General features: G+C 46.6%; 1 pseudogene; it reads left to right on the forward strand.

The window, feature by feature from the left end:
* The first annotated feature begins 630 nt into the window (after positions 1–630).
* Positions 631–5,266, forward strand: LOC114563700 (28S ribosomal protein S28, mitochondrial pseudogene; annotated as a pseudogene).
* The last annotated feature ends 5,606 nt before the right edge of the window (positions 5,267–10,872 follow it).

Raw genomic sequence — 10,872 nt, forward strand, 5'->3', positions numbered from 1 at the left:
TTCAGAATACAGATGGGAATGAAAGTGGAAAGTGTGGTGTATGTAAGTGCTACTGAAGAGGAGATATCTGGCTCAGAGTCTGAGGAATACTCAGAAAACAGCCTTTAAATATAAGTATTGTAAACCTAGTCTGAAAGACGAAAATGATGGTTTTACATATACATTATGTTTAAATATGCAAGCAAGGCATTATCTAATGCTACCTTTTGGTGAATTTAAGAGAAATTTACAGGCACAAAGTGGGGTAAAATAAACATTTAAATGTGTATGTTGAATAATTTTTTCCCAATAGTCTCAAAACTCAAAATATGCGCTATGCGTATATAATAAAAATGCCTGTAGTGTCTCCCCTTAAGCCAACAAAATGCCTGGACCGGATGTTAGAGAGCGGGTCCTTTGAGGTTGACCATGAGTCACTGAAAAGGGGACAACACCCTCTTCCCCCCCACCCCACCCCCCCTCTCTCGGTCCCCTCCCACAGCTTTGAAGTGATGGCAGATTGTGCACACACAACATAAACCTTCCCTGCGACAAACGCTGTGATTTACAACCCAAAGCAAGGAAATGGCCTCTGAGACAGTTCCATTCAGTTTATAGGGCTGTTTTGTGGCTTTCCTTACCTCCGGACGGATGCTCTTTTGTGATGGCCACTTTGAGAATGCTGGAAATGAGGATTCCCAAAGCGGAGCCAGAACAAATGCCTGGCCAGGCAGCGAACTGAGGCTGACAGAGCTCAGGGCAGTTAGTCACACCCAAACTCACACTCTCACTGCTGTGTTCAGAGATCCACTGGCCAAATGTGACGAAATCCAGAGATAGGAGATCCTCTTTCACTGGCAGGGTTTACACTTCATGTGTGATCCAACTCCAAAAACTATAAACTGTAAAATTGTATAGCTTGTTCCATCCATCCATCCATCTTCTTCCGATTATCCGGTGTCAGGTCGCGGGGGAGCAGCTCCAGCAGGGGACCCCAAACTTCCCTTTCCCGAGCAACATTAACCAGCTCCGACTGGGGGATCCCGAGGCATTCCCAGGCCAGGTTGGAGATATAATCCCTCCACCTAGTCCTGGGTCTTCCCCGAGGCCTCCTCCCAGCTGGACGTGCCTGGAACACCTCCCTAGGGAGGCGCCCAGGGGCATCCTTACCAGATGCCCCGAACCACCTCAACTGGCTCCTTTCGACGCGAAGGAGCAGCGGCTCTACTCCGAGCTCCTCACGGATGACTGAGCCTCTCACCCTATCTCTAAGGGAGACACCAGCCACCCTCCTGAGGAAACCCATTTCGGCCGCTTGTACCCTGGATCTCGTTCTTTCGGTCATGACCCAGCCTTCCTGACCATAGGTGAGGGTAGGAAGGAAAACTGACCGGTAGATCGAGAGCTTTGCCTTCTGGCTCAGCTCTCTTTTCGTCACAACGGTGCGATAAATTTAATGTAATACCGCACCCGCTGCGCCGATTCTCCGACCAATCTCCCGCTCCATTGTCCCCTCACTCGCGAACAAAACCCCAAGGTACTTGAACTCCTTCACTTGGGGTAAGGACTCATTCCCTACCTGGAGTAGGCACTCCATCGGTTTCCTGCTGAGAACCATGGCCTCAGATTTAGAGGTGCTGATCCTCATCCCAACTGCTTCACACTCGGCTGCGAACCAATCCAGTGAGTGCTGAAGGTCACAGGCCGATGATGCCATCAGGACCACATCATCTGCAAAGAGCAGCGATGAGATCCCCAGCCCACCGAACTGCAACCCCTCTCCACCCCGACTACGCCTTGATATCCTGTCCATAAATATTACAAACAGGATTGGTGACAAATCGCAGCCCTGGCGGAGGCCAACCCTCACCTGAAACGAGTCCGACTTACTGCCGAGAACCCGGACACAGCTCTCGCTTTGGTTGTACAGAGATTGGATGGCCTTGAAAGAGACCCCCTCACCCCATACTCCCGCAGCACCTCCCACAGTATCTCCCGGGGGACCCGGTCATACGCATTTTCCAGATCCACAAAACACATGTAGACCGGTTGGGCATACTCCCAGGCTCCCTCCAGGATCCTTGCGAGAGTAAAGATCTGGTCCGTTGTTCCACGACCAGGACGGAATCCACATTGTTCCTCCTCAACCCGAGGTTCGACTATCGGCCAAACCCTCCTTTCCAGCACCTTGGAGTAGACTTTACCAGGGAGGCTGAGAAGTGTGATACCCCTGTAATTGGCACACCCTCTGGTCCCCCTTTTTTAAAGGGGAACCACCACCCCGGGTCTGCCACCCTTTGGCACCGTCCCCAGACTTCCACGCAATGTTGAAGAGGCATGTCAACCAGGACAGCCCCTCCACACCCAGAGCCTTGAGCATTTCTGGACGGATCTCATCAATCCCTGGGGCTTTGCCACTGTGGAGTTGTTTGACTACATCAGTGACTTCCACCTGGGAAATTGACAATGATCCCCCATCATCCTCCAGCTCTGCCTCTAACATAGAGGGCGTATTAGTCGGATTCAGGAGTTCCTCAAAGTGCTCCTTCCACCACTCTATTACCTACTCAGTTGAGTTCAACAGTGTCCCATCCTTAGTGTACACAGCTTGGATGGTTCCCCGCTTCCCCCTCCTGAAGTGGCGAACAGTTTTCCAGAAGCACCTTGGTGCTGACCGAAAGTCCTTCTCCATGTCTTCTCCAAACTTCTCCCACACCCGCTGCTTTGCCTCTTTCACGGCAGAGGCTGCAGCCCTTCGGGCCCTTCGGTACCCTGTAACCGCCTCCGGAGTCCTCTGGGATAACATATCCCGGAAAGACTCCTTCTTCAGTCGGACGGCTTCCCTGACCACCGGTGTCCACCACGGTGTTCATGGGTTACCGCCCCTTGAGGCACCTAAGACCCTAAGACCACAGCTCCTCGCCGCAGCTTCAGCAAGGGAAACTTTGAACATTGTCCACTCGGGTTCAATGCCCCCAGCCTCCACAGGGATGCACGAAAAGCTCCGCCGGAGGTGTGAGTTGAAAGTCTGTCGGACAGGGGCCTCCTCCAGACGTTCCCAATTTACCCGCACTACCCGTTTGGGCTTACCAGGTCTGTCCAGAGTATTCCCCACCCCTGACCCAACTCACCACCAGATGGTGATCAGTTGACAGCTCCGCCCTCTCTTCACCCGAGTGTCCAAAACACACGGCCTCAGATCAGATGAAACGATTATAAAATCGATCATTGACCTTTGGCCTAGGGTGCTCTGGTACCAAGTACACTTATGAGCATCCCTATGTTCGAACATGGTGTTTGTTATAGACAATCCATGACTAGCACAGAAGTCCAACAACAAACAACCACTCTGGTTTAGATCAGGGAGGCCGTTCCTCCCAATCCCGCCTCTCCAGGTGTCTCCATCATTGCCCACGTGCGCGTTGAAGTCCCCCAGCAGAACAATGGAGTCCCCCACTGGAGCCCCATGCAGGACTCCATTCAAGGTCTCCAAGAAGGCCGAATACTCCGAACTCCTGTTTGGTGCATATGCACAAACAACAGTCAGAGTTTTCCCCCCCACAACACGCAGGCGCAGGGAGGCGACCCTCTCGTCCACCTGGGTAAACTCCAACGTAGCGGCGCTCAGCCGGGGGCTTGTGAGTATCCCCACACCCGCCCGGCGCCTCACACCCTGGGCAACTCCGGAGAACAAAAGAGTCCAACCCCTATCCAGGAGTACGGTTCCAGAACCGAGACTATGCGTAGAGGTAAGCCCCACCAGATCTAACCGGTAGCGCTCCACCTCCCGCACCAGTTCCGGCTCCTTCCCCCACAGAGAGGTGATGTTCCACGTCCCCAGAGCCAGCGTCTGCTGCCCGGGTCTGGTCCGTCGAGGCCCCTGACCTTTACTGCCACCCGTGTAGCAGCGCACCCGACCCCAGCGGTTCCTCCCACAGGTGGTGGGCCCATGGGCTGGAGAGATGGCAGCCACGTAGCTTTTTCGGGCTGTGCCCAGCCGGGCTCCGTGGCAAACCCGGCCACCAGGCGCTCGCCGACGAGCCCGCCATCTGGGCCTGGCTCCAGACGGGGGCCCCGGGCTTCTTCCGGGCAGGGTCACTCCATCTCTACCTCGTTTATTCCTTGGGGTTTTTGAACCATTCTTTGTCTGGCCCCTCACCTGAGACCACTTTGCCTTGGGAGACCCTACCAGGAGCACACAGCTCCAGACAACACAGCCCTCAGGTTCACAGAGACACACAAACCTCTCCACCACGATAAGGTGATGGTTCACGGAGAATATAGCTTGTTGGTTTTTGGAAATATTTTTTACGTCAACTACAGTTGGAACTGATTCACCCAGTTAGTTAAAGTTAAAGTTAAAGGATGCATATTTTGTATGGGCTGAAATATGTGCCAGAAACCAGAAACTGAATTTGAATAATTTATATTTGAATTTGAATTGCTAAACTTGAATAATTGCATTGAAAAACTGAATTTGAATCACATAATTTGAAATTGTATTGTTTAATTTGAATCATTGCATTGAAAAACTGAATCTGAATAGTATAATTTGAAATTGAATTAATTCGTTTGTAACTGAATTCCAATAAAATTTGATCTTCACTGAAAATTCAACTCTATATATCCTCACATTCAGTTCTCACAATTCAGATTCAGATCAGTAAATTCAATTTCAAGTTACTGAGACAGACATCCGGGTACTTGGAGGATGAAGGAAGAGCAATCGAGCGCAGATTGATAGGTAGAGTTCAGTGGAGTGGCGCAGGATCATCAGCACTAAAGATGACAAACTGTTTATGGATGTTGGAACGTAAGAAATGACAAAAAACAAACAGCAAGGGATAACAGTTCACAGGTGAGAACGTTTTTTATGATATATATGCCGCCTTGGACCTGCAATCTGAGATCTGGCTGCAGCGCGAGGTGGTGAGTTCCGTGGCCCGGCGGCAGCGTCTCTTTCCCCGGGCAGGAACACCGCTTCGCCTCGCTGCTGCGCCGGTCCCCGCTGATCCAGATCGGACCGGCCAAAGACAGAGTGGTGATCGGCAGGATCTTCCACGTAGTCCAGGACGACCTGTATGTAGATTTCGGCTGGAAGTTCCACTGTGTTTGCCGGCGGCCTGCGGCCGGAGAGAAGCTGAAGCGGAGCAGCAGAGTCCGTTTGCGGCTGCAGGATCTGGAGCTCACTGCCCGCTTCCTGGAAGCCAAAACCGACACCACGCTGCTGGAGGCCCGGGCCGTACTGCTGGGACAGCTGGAGGGAAGGGAAGCCCGGGAGAACTAGAACCAGGACTCAGCGGAGCGGACTGTCAAAGCCTGCTGAAGTTTAAATTACAGGTTTCCTAAAGGGTGTCTGGCGGGACTCTGACTGTGGACATGATTTTAAGTCTCGTTAAATAAATAACTACATGCAGAAATAAATGAATAAATAGTGGAGGAGTGCCTGAACATTTCAGTCTGTTTAAACTTCACTTTGAAGCAGAACCTCTTAGTTCAGAAGGGTGAAGTTTCTGTTTGGACTCAGATCTGTGAACTGATTACAATAAATTTTTATAAACACATGAATTAGTCTCTTTGTTTTGTTTGTTACTGCACATGATGATAAAGCTACACTTTTAAATCACAAACAAAACTAACTTTAATATATAAACACAAGGAAGGAGACAAACGATTTAGATATTAGAGTTGCTGATGTACAAAGTAAACCAATGCAATTAAAATGTTTAAATTAATTAACATGTATTCAAATATGGATTGTCACACTACTTTGCATGCAGTAGGCTAAGGTAAGTAGCGATAGTTCATTTTAAGTTTACTTAAAGGAGAATTCCGGCCAATTTTTACGTTAATCTTGATCGCTATAGCTACGCGAGTACTTTCGATAGAAAAAACCCCGACCCGAATCAGTGCAGGTAACACTGAGAAGCTGCAGCTACGTACTACAGGCGTCCCCTGAGCTAAAACGGCAGTGCTCGGGGCAAGTTTTAGAGTGCCTTTGTGCCTCTTAACAGACACAAAATGCAATTAATATGTCTGTGCCACAAGAACAGGGCCCTTACGTGTCAACAAGATGCGTTTTCAACTCAGACATTGTTTAAATTCACCTACCCTGGTCCCTGTCTCGATCCTGCCAGTAGCTAGCTTGCCCTGCTAGCTGATAGCCGTTAGCTGCTAGCTGCCGTTTGGTGAGTGTATTCCGACAGGCTTCTGTGATAATCATCCCAAAAACAATCCACGGAGCGGTGGTGGTGTGGCTATGTCCTCCAGAGGACAGGTCATGTCATGTCTTGAAGTGTATTCCCCTAAAAAAAAACAATAGTGCGGTAGTAGCTGTTAGCTGCTAGCTGCCCTCCGTGAGTGTGTACAGCCAGATAACTGTTAGCCGTTAGCTGCTAGCTGCCGTCCGGTGAGTGTATTCAGCCAGGCATCTGTGATAATCATCCCAATAAAAATCCACGGAGCGCCCGGTGGTGTGGCTATGTCCCCCAGTTACTGAAGGCTACCTTTAGCTTGTGCTTGGAGCAGCAAGTTCATCTGCCTGTTTCCCCTCTGTCTGTCAGTCTCGTTCTTTCCAACTCTTGAGGCTAGTTCTTCGTCTGTATACTCTGGTTCGAATAAATAAGGATGACCATCAAACGCAAAAGGCTCTTCCGTGTGTTGCATATCTGCTATATTCTTCATACTCCAAGCTTCTTCCGTTATAAACAACTCCGCTTTTCACTCTTCACACACACTACGCTCCAATCTGCAAATTACTGTTTACCTTTTTCTGCTACAACTGAATTCCCAGGAGACCGCGCGATGCAACAGCTAGGCTTCAGTAACGCTATTACTGTGCAAGCCACAGACATCGTTTATCCCGTTTCCATGTAGTAGAATGTACATAGGATAGTCACTGATATGGTCATAACCACTACAGTGCTCAATTACCTATTTTGAGGGGGAAATAATCTAAACCTTTTCGCTGCAAAGGCATGATCTGTCCTATGCAGGATATCCACCAACCCACCGGGCGCCCGTGGATTTTTTATTGGGATGATTAGCACAGATGCCTGGCTGAATACACTCACCGGATGGCAGCTAGCAGCTAACGGCTAACAGCTATCTGGCTGTACACACTCACGGAGGGCAGCTAGCAGCTAACAGCTACTACCGCACTATTGTTTTTTTTTTTAGGGGGAATACACTTCAAGACATGACATGACCTGTCCTCTGGAGGACATAGCCACACCACCACCGCTCCGTGGATTGTTTTTGGGATGATTATCACAGAAGCCTGTCGGAATACACTCACCAAACGGCAGCTAGCAGCTAACGGCTATCAGCTAGCAGGGCAAGCTAGCTACTGGCAGGATCGAGACAGGGACCAGGGTAGGTGAATTTAAACAATGTCTGAGTTGAAAACGCATCTTGTTGACACGTAAGGGCCCTGTTCTTGTGGCACAGACATATTAATTGCATTTTGTGTCTGTTAAGAGGCACAAAGGCACTCTAAAACTTGCCCCGAGCACTGCCGTTTTAGCTCAGGGGACGCTTGTAGTACGTAGCTGCAGCTTCTCAGTGTTACCTGCACTGATTCGGGTCGGGGTTTTTTCTATCGAAAGTACTCGCGTAGCTATAGCGATCAAGATTAACGTAAAAATTGGCCGGAATTCTCCTTTAAGTGGAAGAATGTGACTAATAAACCTAGGCCTACTAACACCAGGCATTACATTTTGAACATTGTGAACAGGTAGATTATATTATCTATGAGTCTCTGTGTCAAGGCGAGGCTGTGCTCCAAAACGTTTGTGCTGGCCGAAGAGGAGTCCTGTGTATCTGCGCCACTGAACGCTAGCTATCGATCTGCGCTCGATTGCTCTTCCTGCATCCTCCAAGTACCCGGATGTCTGTCTCAGTAACTTGAAATTGAATTTGCTGATCTGAATCTTAATAGTGAGAACTGAATGTGAGGATATATAGAGAGTTGAATTTTCAGTGAAGATCAAATTTTATTGGAATTCAGTAACAAACGAATAAATTCAATTTCAAATTATACTATTCAGATTCAGCTTTTCAATGCAATGATTCAAATTAAACAATACAATTTCAAATTATGTGATTCAAATTCAGTTTTTCAATGCAATTATTCAAGTTTAGCAATTCAAATTCAAATATAAATGATTCAAATTCAGTTTCTGGTAGCACATATTTCAGCCCATAATTTTGTTCTATCTCATGAAACTAGAAATCTTTTGTCACAAAAAGTGTATGTACAATTTCGAAAAGTAACTATGAGCTATAATGTTTGAGTCCTTATGAGGCATGTACACTGTTGTCTATATGCATATTATGGTGTGTTTACAGTTAGTTACCTTAATTACACTATCATTAAATTTGTAATACAGACTTGTCACACTATTTTTGGGATATTTATAATACAAGAAAGAACATTCCCCTACTTGAGTAAAATTCTGAGGTATGTGTACTTTACATGAATACTTCTATATTACAATTCAGAGGGAAATATTATAAATATTGTTGTATAATAACAGCTATAATGCAGTCCCATACAACACTACTGCAAACTACACCCTCAGTTATCAACATAAATGAATACCTCACTGACAGTGTCACTGAAAATTGAAAATTATTGTTGTAATGAAGCTTAGCGTAAGTTCATCCACAAAGACTATCTTGTACTCACTCCATTCTCTCCCTCTTCTCCTGCTTCAAGCAGCAAGGGATTGGGGGGAAAGTACAATATACAGATAAACAAACATTAAATAAATATAAGTAAAGAGAATAAATAGTAAAACGTTCTTTTTATTTTTTATTTCATGTTTATTTGAATGAGGACAGGTGCTACGACATAGATATTTGTGCAACAAATCTCCATTGTACAGCATCACAGCATTTACAGCTATTGCTAATTTCCAATGCCCGTCCCTAGAAGGGCTTTTCAAACATGTATATGTAGTATTGCACATTTATTTATTGCATGGTTTATCAATCCTGGTGTGTGTGTGTGTGTGTGTGTGTGTGTGTGTGTGTGTGTGTGTGTGTGTGTGTGTGTGTGTGTGTGTGTGTTGTCCATGTGGAGTACTGGGAGCAGTGCTGATAGTAGAGTCTGACAGCAGCAGGAAGGAAAGACCTGCGGTATCTCTGCTTGTCACCCTTGTCAGCTGATTAGGGGGTATTTACTCTTTTAGTTAAACCAACCAGAGTTAGCCACAATCTCTGCTGGCAAATCACATTCTTGCGGTCAATATTTAAATGTTTTCCTCTTTGTTGCTGTCAGCTCTGATCAGCGCTAATTAAAAACTTCAGACAAGAAGGCCCCAACAAAAGAAGAGCTCAAGGCTAAATATGTGGACTCTAGCTCAGAGACTTGAGACTTGACTTAGACTCTAGCTCAAAAACTTGTGAGCATCTCTGATATGTAAAGTACCTGCTTAGGCTTTAAAATGACAGTATAAAGATGTATAAACACGTTATTGCACAATGTACTGTATACATTACATAAAATATATTACACTTGGCTTGGTTGAATTCAACGGCATTCAACCATCAAATTGAATGCTTCGCGTCGGGGTCCTGATCACCCTGTTGGGGTTGTATTTGCTATAATGACTGCCTCGCAGTCCCTTACATAAAAGACATGTACAGTAAGATGGTTTGGTGTTACAGGCTTGTTGTACCGAAAATGTTTTCTGACATCCAATCCAAATGTAAACTAAAGGCTCTCCTCAGCAGGATTTACACCTGCTGCCACTCCCACTCACTCACAGGTCAATACTATCAGTTTTAAAGGTCCTGCCCAGCCACACAGGGGTTCCCTATTGTGGCTGATTAGACATCTGGTCAGGGTGGAGATATGCTGGAGCTACATAAGGTCACTAAACTTCACCAACCAATAAGAATGACAAAGGTACAACTTCTGCCTGAACAGATGCAACAAAACTAAGAAAGGATGGTAAGATAGATGTTAATCTAACACTGTGTGGGTGCATCATAGGTGTGTTGGGCCTCTAAACTTAATAAATCTCTCTAAATCTAAATCAAAGGTGTAGGCCTATTGGGCATTTTACAATGAAAATCAGTTAAACATACTATTGAAATTGTGAATAAACATGTATGTGGTGAAAAAACTCATGATTGAGCCTTTAGTGACAAACAAGCTGCAATGATTCAAAATAATCATTAGAGGGCAGCATTTCCTAGGAAATCCATGTAAGTGATTCTTCCAACCAGTGTACTCTGTGAGACTGACTAAATGTATTCCTTTTCAGTTGGTTAGTGCTTGTCCAAAGAACTATTTTTGTTAATCTAGCACTATAGTAGTAAGTGTGATAAAGTGCTGTGGTTTCTAACCTGGGGGTCAAGAAGAAAATGAGGGGCAGCAGATACTTCTGTGACACTAAATAATGTTTTTTTTTTCAAAATGTTATCTTTTTTGTGTGTGAAATACTAAATACTTTCACCTCTTCAGGCCTCTAAAAATCCCTCAAATTAAACAATCTGAATACTCATCAACAGGTATAAACAACCTGAACCTTAGCGTACCTGGGACGCAGAGCGTACCTGGGACACAAAGCATACCTGGGACACAGAGCGTACCTGGGACACAAAGCATACCTGGGACACAGAGCGTACCTGGGACGCAGAGGGTACCTGGAACACAGAGTGTACCTGGGACACAGAAGGTACCTGGGGCACAGAGTGTACCTGAGACACAGAAGGTACCTGGGGCACAGAGTGTACCTTGGACACAGAAAGTACCTGGGACACAGAGGGTACTTGGAACGCACAGGGTAACTGGGACACAGAGCGTACCTGGGACACAGACGGTACATGGGACACAGAGCGTACCTGGGACACAGAAGGTACCTGGGACACAGAGGGTACTTG

The sequence above is a fragment of the Perca flavescens genome, chromosome 11 (assembly GCF_004354835.1).
Source record: "Perca flavescens isolate YP-PL-M2 chromosome 11, PFLA_1.0, whole genome shotgun sequence".
NCBI classification, from domain to species: Eukaryota; Metazoa; Chordata; class Actinopteri; order Perciformes; family Percidae; genus Perca; species Perca flavescens.